This window comes from Lycium barbarum, chromosome 9 (assembly GCF_019175385.1).
Source record: "Lycium barbarum isolate Lr01 chromosome 9, ASM1917538v2, whole genome shotgun sequence".
In the NCBI taxonomy this organism is placed as follows: Eukaryota; Viridiplantae; Streptophyta; class Magnoliopsida; order Solanales; family Solanaceae; genus Lycium; species Lycium barbarum.
This window is the reverse complement of record NC_083345.1, coordinates 26,669,303-26,686,205: the sequence shown is the minus strand read 5'-3', so window position 1 is coordinate 26,686,205 and position 16,903 is coordinate 26,669,303. Positions and strand designations below refer to the sequence as shown.

At 33.5% G+C, this 16,903-nt stretch overlaps 1 long non-coding RNA gene across 1 annotated transcript; it reads right to left on the bottom strand.

The window, feature by feature from the left end:
* Window positions 1-3,361: 3,361 nt before the first annotated feature.
* Window positions 3,362-5,976, bottom strand: LOC132611531 (uncharacterized). The gene is made up of 3 exons (XR_009571707.1): window positions 5,791-5,976; window positions 4,984-5,034; window positions 3,362-3,867 (listed from the first exon to the last, which is right to left on the bottom strand). It is a non-coding gene; the product is annotated as an uncharacterized LOC132611531 (long non-coding RNA).
* Window positions 5,977-16,903: the final 10,927 nt, after the last annotated feature.

Genomic DNA, 16,903 nt, shown 5'->3' with positions numbered 1-16,903 from the left:
GTTTGATTTCGATTTTCTAATTCAATTTTTTAGCATTGGTTAAGCAATAATCACCCATTACCAAATGATTCATGATTAACATATCATAATACTATCAATGATTAGAAAACAAGCTTGAAAAAACAGTGAAAAATGGATGACACCAAATAAAAAGAAAAGGGAATCAAAAATGTCTTTAGTACGGGCACTAGCCAGCAACAGCACCAGCCAGCAGCCACCACCACCACCAGCACCAGCAGCAACAACAACCGCAACTGCAACCAGCAGCAGAAGCAACTGCAGCCAGCAGAAGCAACTGCTCGGAGTGGACTGGAGTAATCTGATGAGTGATGACTGATATATATATATATATATATATATATATATATATTATATTAAATTTTCAGTTAAATCGAAAATCTGAAACCGAACACCACACCGAATTTGCTATTTAAAAAAATTGGAACCGAACCGAAACACCGAAAACCGAAAAATTGAATTAATTCGGTTCGGTTCGGTTTTTCGGTTTTCGGTATTTATGCCCACCCCTAGTTATCATTTTATTTTTCTTTATCTAGTAATTAACTTGTTGGTCTAAATAAAGCAAAATGAGCATATATAAACGATTCAAATAATTAAATCTTGATGGATTTGGTACTAAAATATATTCATAACCAATCTCTAAAAAATATTATACAGTACTGTCGCCATGTATACTCAACTAGTTTTAACCTACGTGTGTTGCACGTGCGAACAACGTCAATTAAAAAATTGTATAAAAAAATGAATTGTTTTTAAAAACATTTGACAATAAGATAAATAAATTATCACTTTTTCACCTGATGGATCATCAACGTTCATTAAATCTTGAAAAATTAGTTATTTCAGTAAAAATATTAAAATTAAATTTCCAAATATAAATATTTTACCTAATTGTTTTTACAGGAGATATAGTAGAAGGTTAGTGAGCTTATACTCGACAACACTAACAGATCTTTAAAAAGTTTAACAATTTTCAGTTTTCTTCTGACATTTTTTGTGGGATCAAGATTGCACAATTGATAGTCCACTTTGGTATTTTGATTTCTGTCTTGTTATATATAAAATTACTTTGATAAACTATTTTTCTAGATTAAAATCTGCTATATTTTGTAAATTGTTGTTTTGTTTGATAAATAAGAAAAGTATCCCTATGTGTAGTAATACGGAGTCTTATTTAGTTGTGATGGGTGGTTTTTCCTTTTTTTATAATTCTTAAAGTTATTTCTTATTGCTTTAAGCCTTAGGAATTAGAAGGAAAAATTCTATTATATGGGAGGCACAAGTATTACGTGGTAGACAAAACTTGTGTGAGTCTCATTTCATATTTTACCAAGTAGATTTTGGGTGCCACTTCAGCAAAAATTGGCCAAAGACTCATCCCCACTATAATTACTTGTGTGGAGAAATTTATAAACATGACAAGTGGAATATGGTGGGTCCACTGTCAGCACGCGCTCTTTCACTTATTTTCCTTCGTTCTCTTCTTTTGTACTAATCATTTATATGCTTCTCTTATTTTTTATTTTTTATGATCTTATCTTCTATTTTTAAAATCATTAGAAAAAGATGGATTGATATTAGCAAGCTTTTAATTTTTCTCTTGTTTTTCTGAGTGTTTTTACTGATTGTGTTCCCAATGTATGCAAAAGACTGAACTTTCTCCCTATTTTTGGAAAGTTAATGGATTTCTGAATTTGACAATAAATACAAAACCAAAAGAAATAAATACAGAACCAAAAGTGAAGTTTTAAGTACTCTTAAAATTTCTAAATTTGTCATTGGAATTTTGCTTCATCATTGTCATGCTCATTTATGAAATTAACAATCATCTTTATGTTTTTCTTTTTCTTTATGTGATTTTAATCTAAAGTAATAGTTTTAGGATTTAAAACTTCAAAGTAATTTTAATTGTTCCATTGTATTTACTTTTATTTGTTAAAGGGTAAACTCATTAAAACTTACCCTCTTTCTTTTGTTTTGGAGATGATTCATATTGAGTTTTTCTTCTATGAATACTTAATAGATTTAAGAGTGCTATTATCTATTAAAAAAAAAAAAAGCACGCAATTAGTTGGAAACAGATTTTGTAATGTAAGAATAGGAACCAGAAATAGCAAAATGAAATTCGTTTTTAAAAGTGTATTTTGTCTATTTATTTTTGAACTCTTGAACCACATTTAGTTTTCAGAAATAAATTAAAAACTGAAATCTTAACAGCGTGCACTCTTTAGCACATGTTAGGAAAAAAACTCAGAAAAACACAGAAAATTGAAAAAAGAAATTTGAGGTAGTTTCAATCTTTTCTTTTTCTATTTTCTTTTAGAGGTGAAGGTATGGTTGTAAAAGTGAGAGAAAATATAGTAATTCGAGAAGAAGAAACGGGATTGTTGAAGAGAGGAAAGAAACATAAATAAATAAAATAGAAAACCAAAGGAAAAGTAGGTAAGAGAGAGAGTGTTCACGAGGACCCACCATGTTATTCCACTTGGCAAATTATGAGAGGAATATTACACAAGTAATGTCGGCATAGTAGTTGTGCCTCGCTCATGATAAATTTTTTCGAAAAGACACAATATATTGTGAAAAAGTGTATCTATTTTTTAAAAGATACACATATTCATTGTGAAAATGTGTCATCCAATCTTAAGGGATACATCCATGCTTTAAAAGCTGTGATCACTTTCTATAAATATCTATCTCATTGCCAGAGGCGGATCTAGGATTTAAACTCTTGAGGTTCAACCTTTTAAATTTTTTAGCATTGAACCATTATATTTCTAAAATTATGGGTTCATATCTACTATTTATTATAAATTTAGTAAATTTTTACATATAAATTTATACACCGCATCGAAAGTTTGGGGTTCAATTGAAACCCAAATTATAATGCTCCATCTGCCCCTGCTCATTGTTGCAATAAATTAATATTTAAGATCTGGATCTTTAGGCTCTTCGTAATTTCATTCTCTTCAAGGGTCCGTTTGTCTTCTTATTCTGAATTTCTATAAAAAGCAGTTGAGAGATTAAAAAAAATTCTGAAACTTCTATTTGAGTACACATTAGAAGATTCCTGAGTGGTTTGTTGTATCTTGGGAGAAAAACATCATTTTTCTATTTGCACCGTGGGAGGCTTTAGAATAACCTTAGGCCTAAGGCGAACCCCACCACTCTCACCATCATCTCTATCCCTCTTCCTCCTCTTAATCTGTACACGCTGTATGGCGTGATCATCCTGCGTTCCCTACCTAGAGGGCTTGTTCAAAACATGCTTTCTATGGGAGATGACGGTGGCCAAAATGTAATCTTTAGGAGATGACACTATCGGAGCAGGAGACGGGTCCACAGGCGCAGAAGAATGTACTTGAATGTCACGACCCATCCCCGTAGGCCGTGACTAGTGCCCGAACTGGGCACCCCTACGCGCTCATTTACCAGATTCAACATACAGACGACTCGTATATAAATGAATATCAGACATGGCTCCACACTGGTGCCTACAACCATATATACTGCATGGAAGCTGGCAAGGCTATCATACTATACATAACGTACCAAAGCATACATACACGCGGCCGATAGGGCTGCCACGGTGGATGGGCCGCCCAAACACAATTCACACAACGCGTCCAAACAAAACTGTACATTACCCACGTCTACGTCTATAGACCTCTAATACGGAACAACAGAATCAGATGGCGAGACAGGGCCCCGCCGTACCCTGAATAAACATAAACATATACATCGGAAGAGTATGTACCCAAAATGTCGGCTCCGGAACAAAGGGAGCACTCCGAACCGCAGAATGAAAATCCTACGCCAGTGGGTCACCAAAACGTGAGTCTGTACCTGCGGGCATGAAACGCAGCCCCCCGAAGAAAGGGGGTCAGTACGAAAGATGTGCTGAGTATGCAAAGCATGGAGTACAGAAAACGAAGTCATAACCGAAGTAAGATGTACAGAGGTGAGCACAATAACCAGAATACCAAAGTGTTGCATCTGACGTACAAATCATACATAAGAGTTTCCGGAAGACAAATACGGCAATCAAAATGCCAAAATGCTTTGCTTTCTTTTGAAAAACATTTCCGTCTCATACACACAGAAAATCAAACACACAATTACCGCGGCCAAAAGTCCAGCGGTCACTATCACACATACCGTGGTCAGGGGTCCAGCGGTCAGTGTCACAAATCCGGCATACCGCGGTCAGGAGTCCAGCGGTCAATGTCGCACATACCGCGGTCAGGGGTCCAGCGGTCAGTGTCACAAATCCGGCATACCGCGGTCAGGAGTCCAGCGGTCAATGTCGCACATACCGCGGTCAGGGGTCCAGCGGTCAGTGTCACAAATCCGGCATACCGCGGTCAGGGGTCCAGCGGTCAATATCACATAGTGCGCACAATAATATAACCGGGTCGGGACTTGGCGAAAGAGATAATAACAGAATGCAAGAGCGGAATCGTAAATAAACATATGCATACAAATCTCTCACCACAACCCAACAGGATAATCAAAACGAACTGTTAGTTCAACACCGGAACAACAGTCAAATATGTTATAACCTCAATGAACTAACTAAACGACCATCTCACAGTAGTTGACGCAATAGTCAAAAGTTTTTCTTTGAATACTGCACAAATATATCAAATAAAACAATATAGGGAGATATCGAAATTCGTGGGCCCACCTCGGTCAAGTTGAGGCGGCGTGCCTAAATTGTGGTCATTAGGCCTTATGGGGTCATGTACGAAAGATTCAAGACCATCCAATTCCGTTTGGGCAAGTATTAGATGTCTACACAATTGTTTCAGTAAAACATCAAGTATCTAATTCAATTCTATTGAATGAAAAAGGGCCAAATTCAAGCTCGGATTTCTAGGAGTAGAGTCGTCCCCGAAGCTCGTATCTTAGCCTAACATACCTAGGGCATGCCAAAAGAATGAAAAGCAAAGCTTTACATACCTTAGTTGCGCCTTACGCTCGCTCAAATTCAATTCCCGTTTCGCCCAAAATCTACAAATGGTCATATTTACCAATTGTCAATAGTAAGACTTTTAGCATTCAAATCTTTAATTCATTACTTGTCTACAAAGATTTGGGCAGCATTTCCCCTATAAATTCGTCGCCCCGAGAATATAACTCGGCTCAAAATATCAACACAACACCCATAACAATATCGAAAACATCAACCATTACTACAAAACACATTCTAACATAAATAGTCTTCCTTTCTTCATAATGTCACAACTTCTACTCCAACTTCACACTTCCAAACTATTATCAACATTTTCACATTCATGCGCTAATTCAGAGCTATTCAACGCAATTCGGACGCATTTCACATTATTCTTACAAAGTATACAACAATTTCACCGAAACCATGATTCATCCAAAACTTCCAACCTCCGATATAAACATTCACAATACATTCTTTTCCTTCCAATTTCATTAATAACAATCATAATTTGCACCTTACCACTTTCATTTCCATATTTACATAAACTAGAATAAAGTTGCATATTTTCCTACAACAACCTTACAACAAATTTTCCATACCAACAAGAACCATTTATCTTCTATTTTCATCACAAGACTACAACAACACAATTAACATACTAAACAATTTAATTCATATTCCCCCTCCAACATGATGCATACGGCCACACACACACATCCACAACACACAAAATTTTCATACTTTTCATTCATCTCTACATACTATAACATATATAATTCTTCCATAACATAAAAGAAACATAAAATCCTTACCTTTTTCCAATAAGTTCTCCTTGCCACCAAAGTCACTTTCTTGCCAAAATAATTATACCACTTTGTAGAGAATCTTGAACTTAGTAGGAATACAAGGAAATTATAATTCTTGAATCAAAGTTGAAGGCTTGGAATTTTTTTTTTCTCTCCTTTGGCCGTGCCTCTCTTCTCTCCTCTCTTCTTTGATTTTTCTTGAAACTTCTAGTGAAGATGATAAGTGTCCCCCCCCCCCCCCCTTTTTTATTTATTTAATGATCACATGACACTTTCCATGGAGTTGGGCCATGTAACATGGCCGGCCAAGCCCCTTGCATTGGGCCTCATTTTTTTTTTTTTTTTGAGCCCACAAGTGATGGATCACACTTGGTAATTCACGGAACTAATTCCCAAAATTTCAATTTTACCCTTGGCCTCCTTCCATATTTCCACATCAATATTTTATGAACATCACACATGTATTAAGTAAAATAAAATCATAGCCTCATTCCTTGCGAGTCAAGATTATTTCGAATTTTTCCGAATGCGCAAAAACGCGGGATATAACATTGAAATAACATAAAATCAATTTAGTTTAGTTTTATGCTAAACTAAACATAAAATAACATATAAACAATTAATTTAATACATTATTTTATTGTAAAAAATTAAACATGTGTGTTGACGGGCTCCTGAGATGGCTGGCTAGAGGGCTCCTTAGAGGGCTCATGAGCTGGCTCCTCAGCTGTCTCCTGGGTGGGCCCCAGAGCCGAGATGTAGATGGTGTCGGAGCAGGAGATGGGTCCACAGGCGCGGAAGAATGAACCTGATATAACATATAAATAATATAGTTTAGTTTTATGCTAAACTAAACATAAAATAATATATAAACAATTGATTTAATACATTATTTAATTGTAAAAAATCAAAGTTGTGTGTCGACGACCTCCTGAGATGGCTGGCTAGAGGGCTCCTGAGATGGATCCTTAGCGGTCCCCTGAGCGGGCCCGGAGACGGAGACATGTCGAACTCCTCGAATAAGAAATCGAAGTCCAGCACCGTGCCACCTTGTAGATCACGAACTGGTCGCTCACCCTGTGGATGACGAACTGGAGGCTGTGCAGGCGATGAACAGAACATGTGATCTGAAAATAAATCCAGCGTATATACAGGTGTCGATGGGATCTTTGAAGTCGATGGTCGGTAAGAAGTCGACGGGATCTCTGAAGTCGACGGAGACTGCTGGGCTGGAGTTGGAACTGGTATTTGGTCATCAGGCTCATCTACTAGACCACGACCCCCTATGGCCCCACCCCCTCTGCCCCAGCCCTTTATTCTTTTGAATAGTTTTGAGAAAAATACACTTAAAAGCACTTTTTAAAAGTTTGGTCAAACGCTAATTGGTGCTCAAAAGTGTTTTTTAAATTAATTGGTCAAACACAAACTACTTCTCACAAAAAGTACTTTTTTAAAAAATACTTTTAATTTTTTTTTTTTTTAAAATAAGCTGATTTTAGAAGTTTGACCAAACGGGCTATTAGTCAAAAAAAAATAGCAGGCCCATTTTTTGTCCGTTAATTAAAAGAACATGACCTTAGCTTGCTGATACACAGTGTACCTAATAATTAAGAGCCAATTATTATGAAATCCTCTAGGACGGGTTGGAACTTAAAAGGTTAATTCTGCTTGCAAAAGGTGTAGTTGTTGTATACTTTGCAATAGCAATATTAATATACCTACTTAATGATACGATGGATGATACATCATTTTTAGCCTTATCTTAATTACTAGTGAGGTTATGCCCCAGCGTATTTATATGTGAGAATTCTTCCAATAGCGTTCTATGTTACATAATTTCCAAATTTTTGTGCTAACACAATCGCAAATATATATTTTTGTCTCATATTCCTGGGATTCCAATTAATATAAATTATAATTTATTTATGAAATAAATCTTGTGATAAAAATAGTAATTAAATTAAGCTTACAATGAAATAGAGCGTATACCTCTTGAATCTGAAAGTTGTAGTGATATTTTAAAGGTTTTTTTTAATATTTTACAAAATGGCATACTTGGAGAAGTGGCAAATGATATTTTATGTGTCAATTTCTCATGAAAAGAAAGAGAGAGATGTCCATTTATAATGCAAATGTTGACACATAGATAGGCTCACAATTCCTCCAGCAAAGTGAGAAAAAAACAAAAAAACAGAATCCCCCTCCTTCCATATAGCATCTCACGTCCCCCTCTTTCTAAAATATTTCCCCAAAAAATAAGTTAGTTGCTCTTTTTTTAATTATCCTTATATAATTTGCTGGTATTAATTTAATTTTGCTGATTCCTGTATCCTCTAATTAAATTTAGAGAAGGGCTTGTTTAATCCTGGGGAAACATTTCATATTACTGAAATAATTTCTTAAGAAAGTGCCTAACACGACTCAAGTCATATTTATTAAATATATTATTGTAGTAATATTTATTTTCAAGTGCTGTTATTTTATTTTGCTAAGTAAATAATATTAATTATTATTGTACTGGTTTTATTGTGTGGTTTTCCCAACAATCTAAGAAACTACTGCAAATAATATCACTTGTGATATTATTGATAATACTGATGTTAGTATTGTTATAGCTGCTCTTGTTCCCGTCATCTTGCCAGATGTCCATGGTGTTGCAGATGCATTAATATGGCCACAATTTAGCCAAATGATGATGCCAAAATTCATGTATGTTAATGGACATGGTTACAAGCCCAAAGCCAATAATAAAACCTTCGTGAAAAATACACCTCAATGCAAGAGAATTTTTGCGAGAAATGACAATCCCGTTAAGTCAAAAATAAATTTGATTGAAGCGGATGATATAATTATTGCGGTCATTTCAGAAATAAATATTGAGGCCAATGTGAGAAACTGGGTGATAGACTCTAGTGCTACTGGGCATATTTGTGTAAATAAAAATGATTTTGTGTCATACACCCAAGTTAAGGAAGGAGAAGAAATTGTTTATCTTGGTGACTCAAGGACAACTCAAGTTTTTGGGAAAGGAAAAGTTCTTCTCAAACTCACATCTGGTAAAATTCTAGCATTGAGTGATGTATTGCATGTTCCTAATATCCAAATCAATTTGATTTCTGTGGGATTATTAGGAAAAATTGGGATGAAGGTTTCTTTTGAAAAAAAAAATGGGGTTGTGTTGACCAAAAATAATATTTTGGTGGGCAAAGGATCTTGTAACCGTGGTCTATTTGTGCTTAATGTTTCTAATGATATATGTGAAAATGCATTTACTTCTGCTTATATGGTTGAGTCTATTTCTTTGTGGCATGCTAGACTAGGACATGTTAATACCGCATATATAAAGAAAATGCAATCGCTTGGTTTAATATTTGATTTAGATTCAAATAATTTTGACAAGTGTGAAATATGTGCTGAAGATAAAATTACTAAAAAGTCATGTTTTTCAATAAATAGAGAAACTGAATTATTATCTTTGATTCACACCGATTTAGGTGATTTAAAGCAGACTATGACTAGAGGTGGTAAAAGATATTATGTGACTTTTATTGATGATTTTTCTAGATTTACTAAGTTGTACTTGCTTAGAAATAAAGATGATGCTTTTAATGCTTTTATTTCTTATAAAATCGAGATTGAAAATCAGCTTAGTAGAAAAATCAAGAGAATTAGATCTGATAGAGGTGGAGAATATTTGTCCTTAATGTTTTTTGTGAAAAAGAAGGTATTATTCATGAAATAACTTCGCCTTATTCACCTGAATCTAATGGAGTAGCTGAAAGGAAAAATCGAACATTGAAGGAAATGATGAATTCCATGTTAGTTAGTTCTAATGCACCTGATAATTTGTGGGGTGAAGCTATATTATCTACATGTCACTTAAAAAATAGAATTCCTCATAAAAGAACTAGCAAAACTCCTTATGAATTGTGGAAAGGTTATAGACCTAATTTGAAATATTTAAAAGTGTGGGGGTGCCTTGCTAAAGTTCTCTTGCCCGAACCTAAAAAGAGAAAATTAGGATCTAAAACTGCTGACTGTATGCTCTTATTGGATATGATGAACATAGTGTTGCATACAGATTTCTTGTTTTGAAAAGTGATGTGCTTGATTACAATACTATAATTGAGACAAAAAATGCTGAATTTTTTGAACATATTTTTTCACTGTCTGATAAAATTTCTCATGCACCTGTTGAAAGAAACAATGAAATTACTCCTAATGAGGAACTAAGAAGGAGCAAAAGGCGTAGTAAGGAATATTTTTCGTATGGAAATTATTTTCAAACTTTTCTTGTCGATAATGAACCATCAAATTATTTTGAAGTTATATCTTCTTCTAATGCTAAATTTTGGAAAGAGGCAATAAAAGTTGAAATTGATTCTATTAAGAAAAATAATACGTGGATTTTGACTGATTTACCTCCTGGTGCAAAATCTATTGGTTGTAAATGGATTTTCAAAAAGAAGTTTAATCCTGATGGCTCTATAGATAAATATAAAGCTCGTTTAGTTGCAAAAGGATTGTCTCAAAAGCAAAATAATGATTATTTTGATACATTTGCACCAGTGACTAGAATTTCTTCTATTCGAGTTTTAATTGCCTTAGCATCAATCCACAAGCTTTTTATCCATCAAATGGATATAAAAACAACTTTCTTAAATGGTGATTTAGAAGAAGAGATTTATATGGTTCAACCTGAGGGATGTATTGTTACTGGACAAGAAAATAAAGTTTGTAAATTAGTGAAATCACTTTATGGCCTTAAGCAAGCTCCTAAACAGTGGCATGAGAAATTTGATCAAAACTTATTGAGAGACGGTTTTTCTTCTGTTGAGGTGGATAAATGCGTTTATACTAAAGTGATAGACAAAGATTATGTGATAATATGCTTATATGTTGATGACATGCTCATGTTTGGTACAAATTTAAATATTGTGGAAAGTACCAAATTATTTTTGTCTACTAATTTTGATATGAAAGATCTGGGTGAAGTAAATATGATATTGGGAGTTAAAGTTATAAGGAGTGATGATAATATATTTCTGTCACAAGAACATTATGTGGAGAGACTTCTTAAGAAGTTTGAATGTTTTGAGGTGACACCTGTGACCACTCCTTATGATGCTAACTCTCAATTGAAAAAGAATAATGGTGACCCAGTTGATCAGTCTAAATATGCGCAGATTATTGGGAGTCTGATGTATTTAATGAATTTTACAAGGCCTGATATAACCTATGCTGTGTGTAGACTGAGTAGATATACTCATAATCCCAATCATGAGCATTGGTCTACATTGATTAGACTGATGAAATATTTGAGAGGAACCATGAATGATGGTATTATGTATAGTGGATTTCCCTCTATTTTAGAAGGGTATTGTGATGCAACCTGGATCTCTGATTCAAATTAGACAAAGTCCACTAGTGGTTATGTGTTCACCTTTGGTGGGGGTGCAATATCATGGAAATCAGCTAAGCAGACTATCATTGCTAGATCAACTATGGAGTCAGAGTTTGTAGCTCTGAAGTTAGCTGGTTCTGAGGCTGAGTCGCTAAGAAATTTCTTAGCAAATTCCCTTCAACGAAGGATGAGTTGCCTCCTGTGTTTATGCACTGTGAATGTCAAGCGGCAATAGCTATTGCAAAGAATAAATCTTATAATTGTAAGAGCAGACACATGAAATTGAGACATGATGTCGTGAAACAGCTGTTGAGAAATGGAATAATTTCCATTGATTATGTGAAGTCAGAAATGAATTTGGCCGATTCACTGACTAAACCCGTGGGAAGAAAATTAATTCTTCAAACTTCAAGAGAGATCGGGTTAAGGCCATATGATTGTCAATAGAGATGGTAACCCAACCTATGCGATTGGAGATCCCATGAAGTAGGTTCATATGGGTAATAACAAGTTGATATTGGCTCTGCGCACTTAAAGAGAGTGCTTGAACTGCTACTAACTGTGAGGATGAGTTATTAACTCTTAATGAATTCATAGTTCTTATGGATGGTGTATTTAAAGCAGTATACACTTGATGAATTCACCTATATGAGAGTGAAGTGGGGCCGCTCCTATGAGATGTTGGTCTAGTCTCTAGAGCTCTCATGAATAACCAGGCACGCGCATGGCCAAGGGCGCAAAACCGCGTTGAACAGCAAAATTACGAAGTCGAAATGTGATTGATAAAGTTTCTGACTTACAACAAAAATTATTAGTTCATAGAAATTTTGTATTTCACCAATAATTTTGTATGTTAAATTTTATTGGTCTAAGTATGATTCATAGCCCAAAAGGTGCCAAACCTACTGCATTTCAGACATGCAAATCCAGCAAGTTTTACTCTTCTATTTAAAAAATTCTTTAAAATAGTAGGGGATTGTAGTTATATTTTAAAGGTTTTTTTAATATTTTACAAAGTGGCGTACTTGGAGAAGTGGCAAATGAAATTTTATGTGTCAATTTCTCATGAAAAGAAAGAGAGAGGTGTCCATTTATAATGCAAATGTTGACACATAGATGGACACTTGTCCATGGCTAGGCAATTCATTTAGCCTATAAATAGGCTCACAATTCCTCCAGCAAAGTGAGAAAAAACAAAAAAAACAGAATCCCCCTCCTTTCATATAGCATCTCACGTCCCCCTCTTTCTAAAATATAAATAAGTTAGTTGCTCTTTCTTTTATTATCCTTATATAACTTGCTGGTATTAATTTAATTTTGTTGATTCCTATATCCTCTAATTAAATTTAAAGAAGGGTTTGTTTAATCCTGAAGAAATATTTTACATTGCTGAAATAATTTTTTAGGACAGTGCCTAGCACGACTCAAATCATATTTATTAATTATATTATCATAGTAATATTTATTTTCAAGTGCTGTTATTTTATTTTGCTAAGTAAATAATATTAATTATTATTGTACTGATTTTATTTTGTGATTTTCCCAACAAAAGTTTTATTCCCTCTTAAGATAGAAAATACGTGTAATGTGCATTAAACAGCTTATCCCTTTAGTAGCTTTTAGTTAATGTTACGACATGGTTTTGCTTTTGCTTACAACAGAACTTTATAGTTCATTGTTGCTTAAAATCTTGATTGAAGCCTTTGATTAAGTTTTCCCCTTTTAATTTCATATTAACTTTCTTTCTACCTCCGTTATTTTCTTATTTCTTCCCGGTGCAAAATTAAGAATGAACTCTTATTATCCATCAATAGATCTTACAACTCTTTTGGCTTAAATAATCATAGCAGTCCCATGGTTAGCTAGATTGGGAAGAAAGCTAAATGGCTATGAAAGACAATTAAAAGTTTCGTGTGGGGCTAATGCATTCAAAAGATGGAGCCCGTGCTCCCAACACAGTGACTATGATTCTTTTTAAAAATATATTTTTCATGATTATTCAGTGTAATTAAAGGATAAAAAATTAGGATGAAAATCAAATGATTAAAATATCTCTATATAATTATTGATAAAACAATAATTTATCTAGATATTTATTATTAAGTTATGAGTTTAAGGATAAATCATGGATAATTTGTGCTGACAAATAATTAAATTCACCATTAAGTTATAAAAGTGCTATGGCCTCCCGTTTGGTCAAGCTATTTAATTTTTATTTTAAATGTCGAACTTCAAATTCCATAATTTGAAAGTTAATAAAATAAATTTAAACTTCATAGTGAAATAGTTGTTAGAATCTCCTTATAGGAATTGTGCTATATACAATGGGATAGATGTAGTACAAAATAATCATTCTATCCTTTATTTATAATTTCACTATCAAAAGTTTTCATACATAAACTTTAGTTATTTGATATTTTTAATTAAAAATTAATGCATCAGTTTCAGTGAAACTTTAAAACTAATCTAAGGATTTTTAGGATATTAAATATTGAAATTGTTATAGTCTAAGACAAAACAAAACTTCATTATTGTTATAAATATTATTTATTATTGTGGATGTTTATCTTTAGCAGAAATATTAGGGTTAGTGACTTTGGGATCAAGTCATTTTTCCCCTATAAATATAAAGGTTCTCATTCATTGTAAATCAATCATAATAAGAGAAATAAAGAATTCCCCTATCTTCTCTCTTTCTCTACAATATTCTTGTTCTTTTTTATTATTTTATAACACGTTATCAGCACGAGACTCTGCCATTTTGAGTTTAATTTTCTATTTCAGATAGAATTCTTAAAAATTTTCGAGATTAAACTCATTTCGAGAATTTGCTGAATTGTGATCGAGTACCATAATAGAGATATGGGAGAGCTATATCATTTAGAGCTTGACACGAGTGCAAGCTAAACGAAAAGTTTCCTTTTGCTGTTTGAAAGAAATTAAATTGATGCTAAATTCCTCCGGATGTAGTTGTTCCCGAAGAACAATATCATTAACAGGGATTGTGATATTAATTCCATATCCTTTAATGGCGAAGAATGAGAATTTACAAGAAATATATGAATCACCAGAAGTGACAATATTTCTTAAGTCTCCTTATGATTAAATTCATTTATGCCGCCTATATGAAGAGGTAGGTATTTCCGATGTATTGTTCTGGCTACAATTGAAGTTGTGTTTGAGCAAAATTCTTTACATCATATGTACGTTTCGATTTGCTCCTGAAGTAGCAACATCTTAAAAGAGGTTCTAAACTATCATAATTTGACATGGTTAAATCACGTTCAGATGATTATGTACCATTCCCAAAGAATGAGAATATTTGACAAATGTTACAAATACAGATCCATTCCCTGAAGTGAATGTGATGATATTTAATAAAGATTATAAATTCGGAAATGCTCTTGGTTGTGAATATATCAAGCCTCACCTCCAGAAGAGGTAGAATAATTGAAAAAAAAAATCTACGATTTACTCCCGAAGTAGTAAACTCAGAAATCTGCTCCCGAAGTAGCAAACTCAGAAATTTACTCCCAAAATCGCAAATTTTGAAATCTACTATTGTCTTTACATGTACTATTGTTTATCTCGTGACACCAACAGTGTTTAACAGTAATACTGCAATTGAAATCGAATTAGGAGAAAGTTTGAATGGGTAATTGTCCACTGTTCATATTCAAGGTATGATAAATATTTAATTTATGCCAAGACCCGATCGTTCGCAATATTTGTTGTCCTTGCAAGAGAGAAAATTCTGGTTTAGTTCACTCGTTCCCTTCCATTTCTTTGCTCTCATTATTAGCAGAAATCATGATAGCTATTATTTGGTGATGTTATAGTATGTATTAGTAAAAGATTGGAAAGTTCTAAGAAAGTTCACGTCGGGAAAGAAAACCAAGAAAAGAAAAAAAAAATTGATCAATTTATTTACTCTTTCTGTTGATAATATGAATCCTCTTAATTTGGAATTATCTCTTAAAAGGAATAAGTTTGACACATTATATGTAAAATAAATTAAAAGTTTTAAATTTTCAGGCAAGGAACCACTTATGGTTACTGAATGTATAACATAATCTTATAGTCAGTGGAATTACCGAAAAGTATGTGTATAAGCCTCAAATATCCTCCTTTGGCTTTCTTTTATATATTTGTTCTTTGTTACTTGTGCAGATCTATTTGACTCTCGTGGTAACATATTTGTATCAGATCTATTAGACTTCTCGTGGTAGCGATATTTCTACTTTGAAAACTTATTGTATCACCACTACCAAAGCGAAGGAATGTAGCTGGATGATAAAATTTGATATCCTCTTGATCGAACTTTAGAGGTTACGATTCACATATGGCGAAATTTTGTGAGTTTCATTTTATATGATTAAATTTATTTATGCCTATTACCACCAGAAGTGGTAATTTATTTAATGTCTTCATGCTTATTATGAAATATATATAAATATATAGTACAAAATCAATTAAAGGCTCCAGAATAGCTAACCACTCATCTACAAGATCATGACACTAGTAGTGTCTAAACAAAATGTGATTATAGAGAATAAATTAAAGGTTCCGGAAGAGCCTATATGTCATTCATTCTAAATTGAAATATACGAAGGTGTCATGACTGAAACACGAGTTGTAGTAAACCCGAAGTTTACTAAAGTAAATGGCTATCATATTGAAGCTATAAATGATTGGAGGATTAAATATCTTGAAAATTATAGTGGGTAAGAAATATGTATATGAATGGTTACCCTCTTTACTCTCCAAATTGTACTACACAAATATAAGCATGATGAATCACATGGTAAACCCGAAGTTTATAGGTGCAAACAATAATTCATGTCATAGTAAACCAGAAGTTTACTAAAACAAATAGCACATGGCATGGTAAACTTGAAGTTTACTAGTATAAATAATTTTATTAGTCGGCATGAGCGGTATGGCTATCCCGATTCAAATATGATGTGCAAATTGAGTATTTGACATATATTGAAGAACTAGAAGATTCTTCAAGGAATTATTTTTGTTGCTTGTTCTCATGATAAGTTGATTATACTGGCTAATGTTGGATTGAATTCCCTAAATTCTGGAAAAATATAAAAGGTGAATATGGGCCCGTTCACTTGTTATGTGATGTCTTAAATAGATGCATCAATAAGACGGTCACATGTGCGTTTATTGTCAACCCGCAATTTGACATATGCAAAGTTACTTGCTCAAAATAATTGAGTTGAGAGCACAATTTTCAGATTATGTAATCAAGATAATTCATCTTGTTAATGCTAGTTTATACCAAGCTGGTTTGGCGTTGAATGCCTCCGATAAATAGTTAAACCATTGCTTATGAGAACAAAGCTTAATGTGCTGGTCTGAGATATGATATATTGTATACAACATCACTTGTATGCTTCAGACCAATAAATTATGATAAATTTTCCCCTCACAATTGGTTCAGGGTTAGGAACCAGATATTTCCATCTAACAGTTTTATATGTGGTATACGATTAATTAATCTGCCATGATGCATAAAGATGGATTCCCCCAAAGAAAATGGGGTGTATGTTAGTTTTTCTAACATAAGGGGGGAGAGAATAAGCAGCTGAGGAATATGTGATGAATTATATATCATTAGTATGATCCTCATTCAAAAGATAATTCTACTCAAATGCTAGAAGCATTTGCTGACCCAAAATTAATTTCTAACTTCAGCTGCAA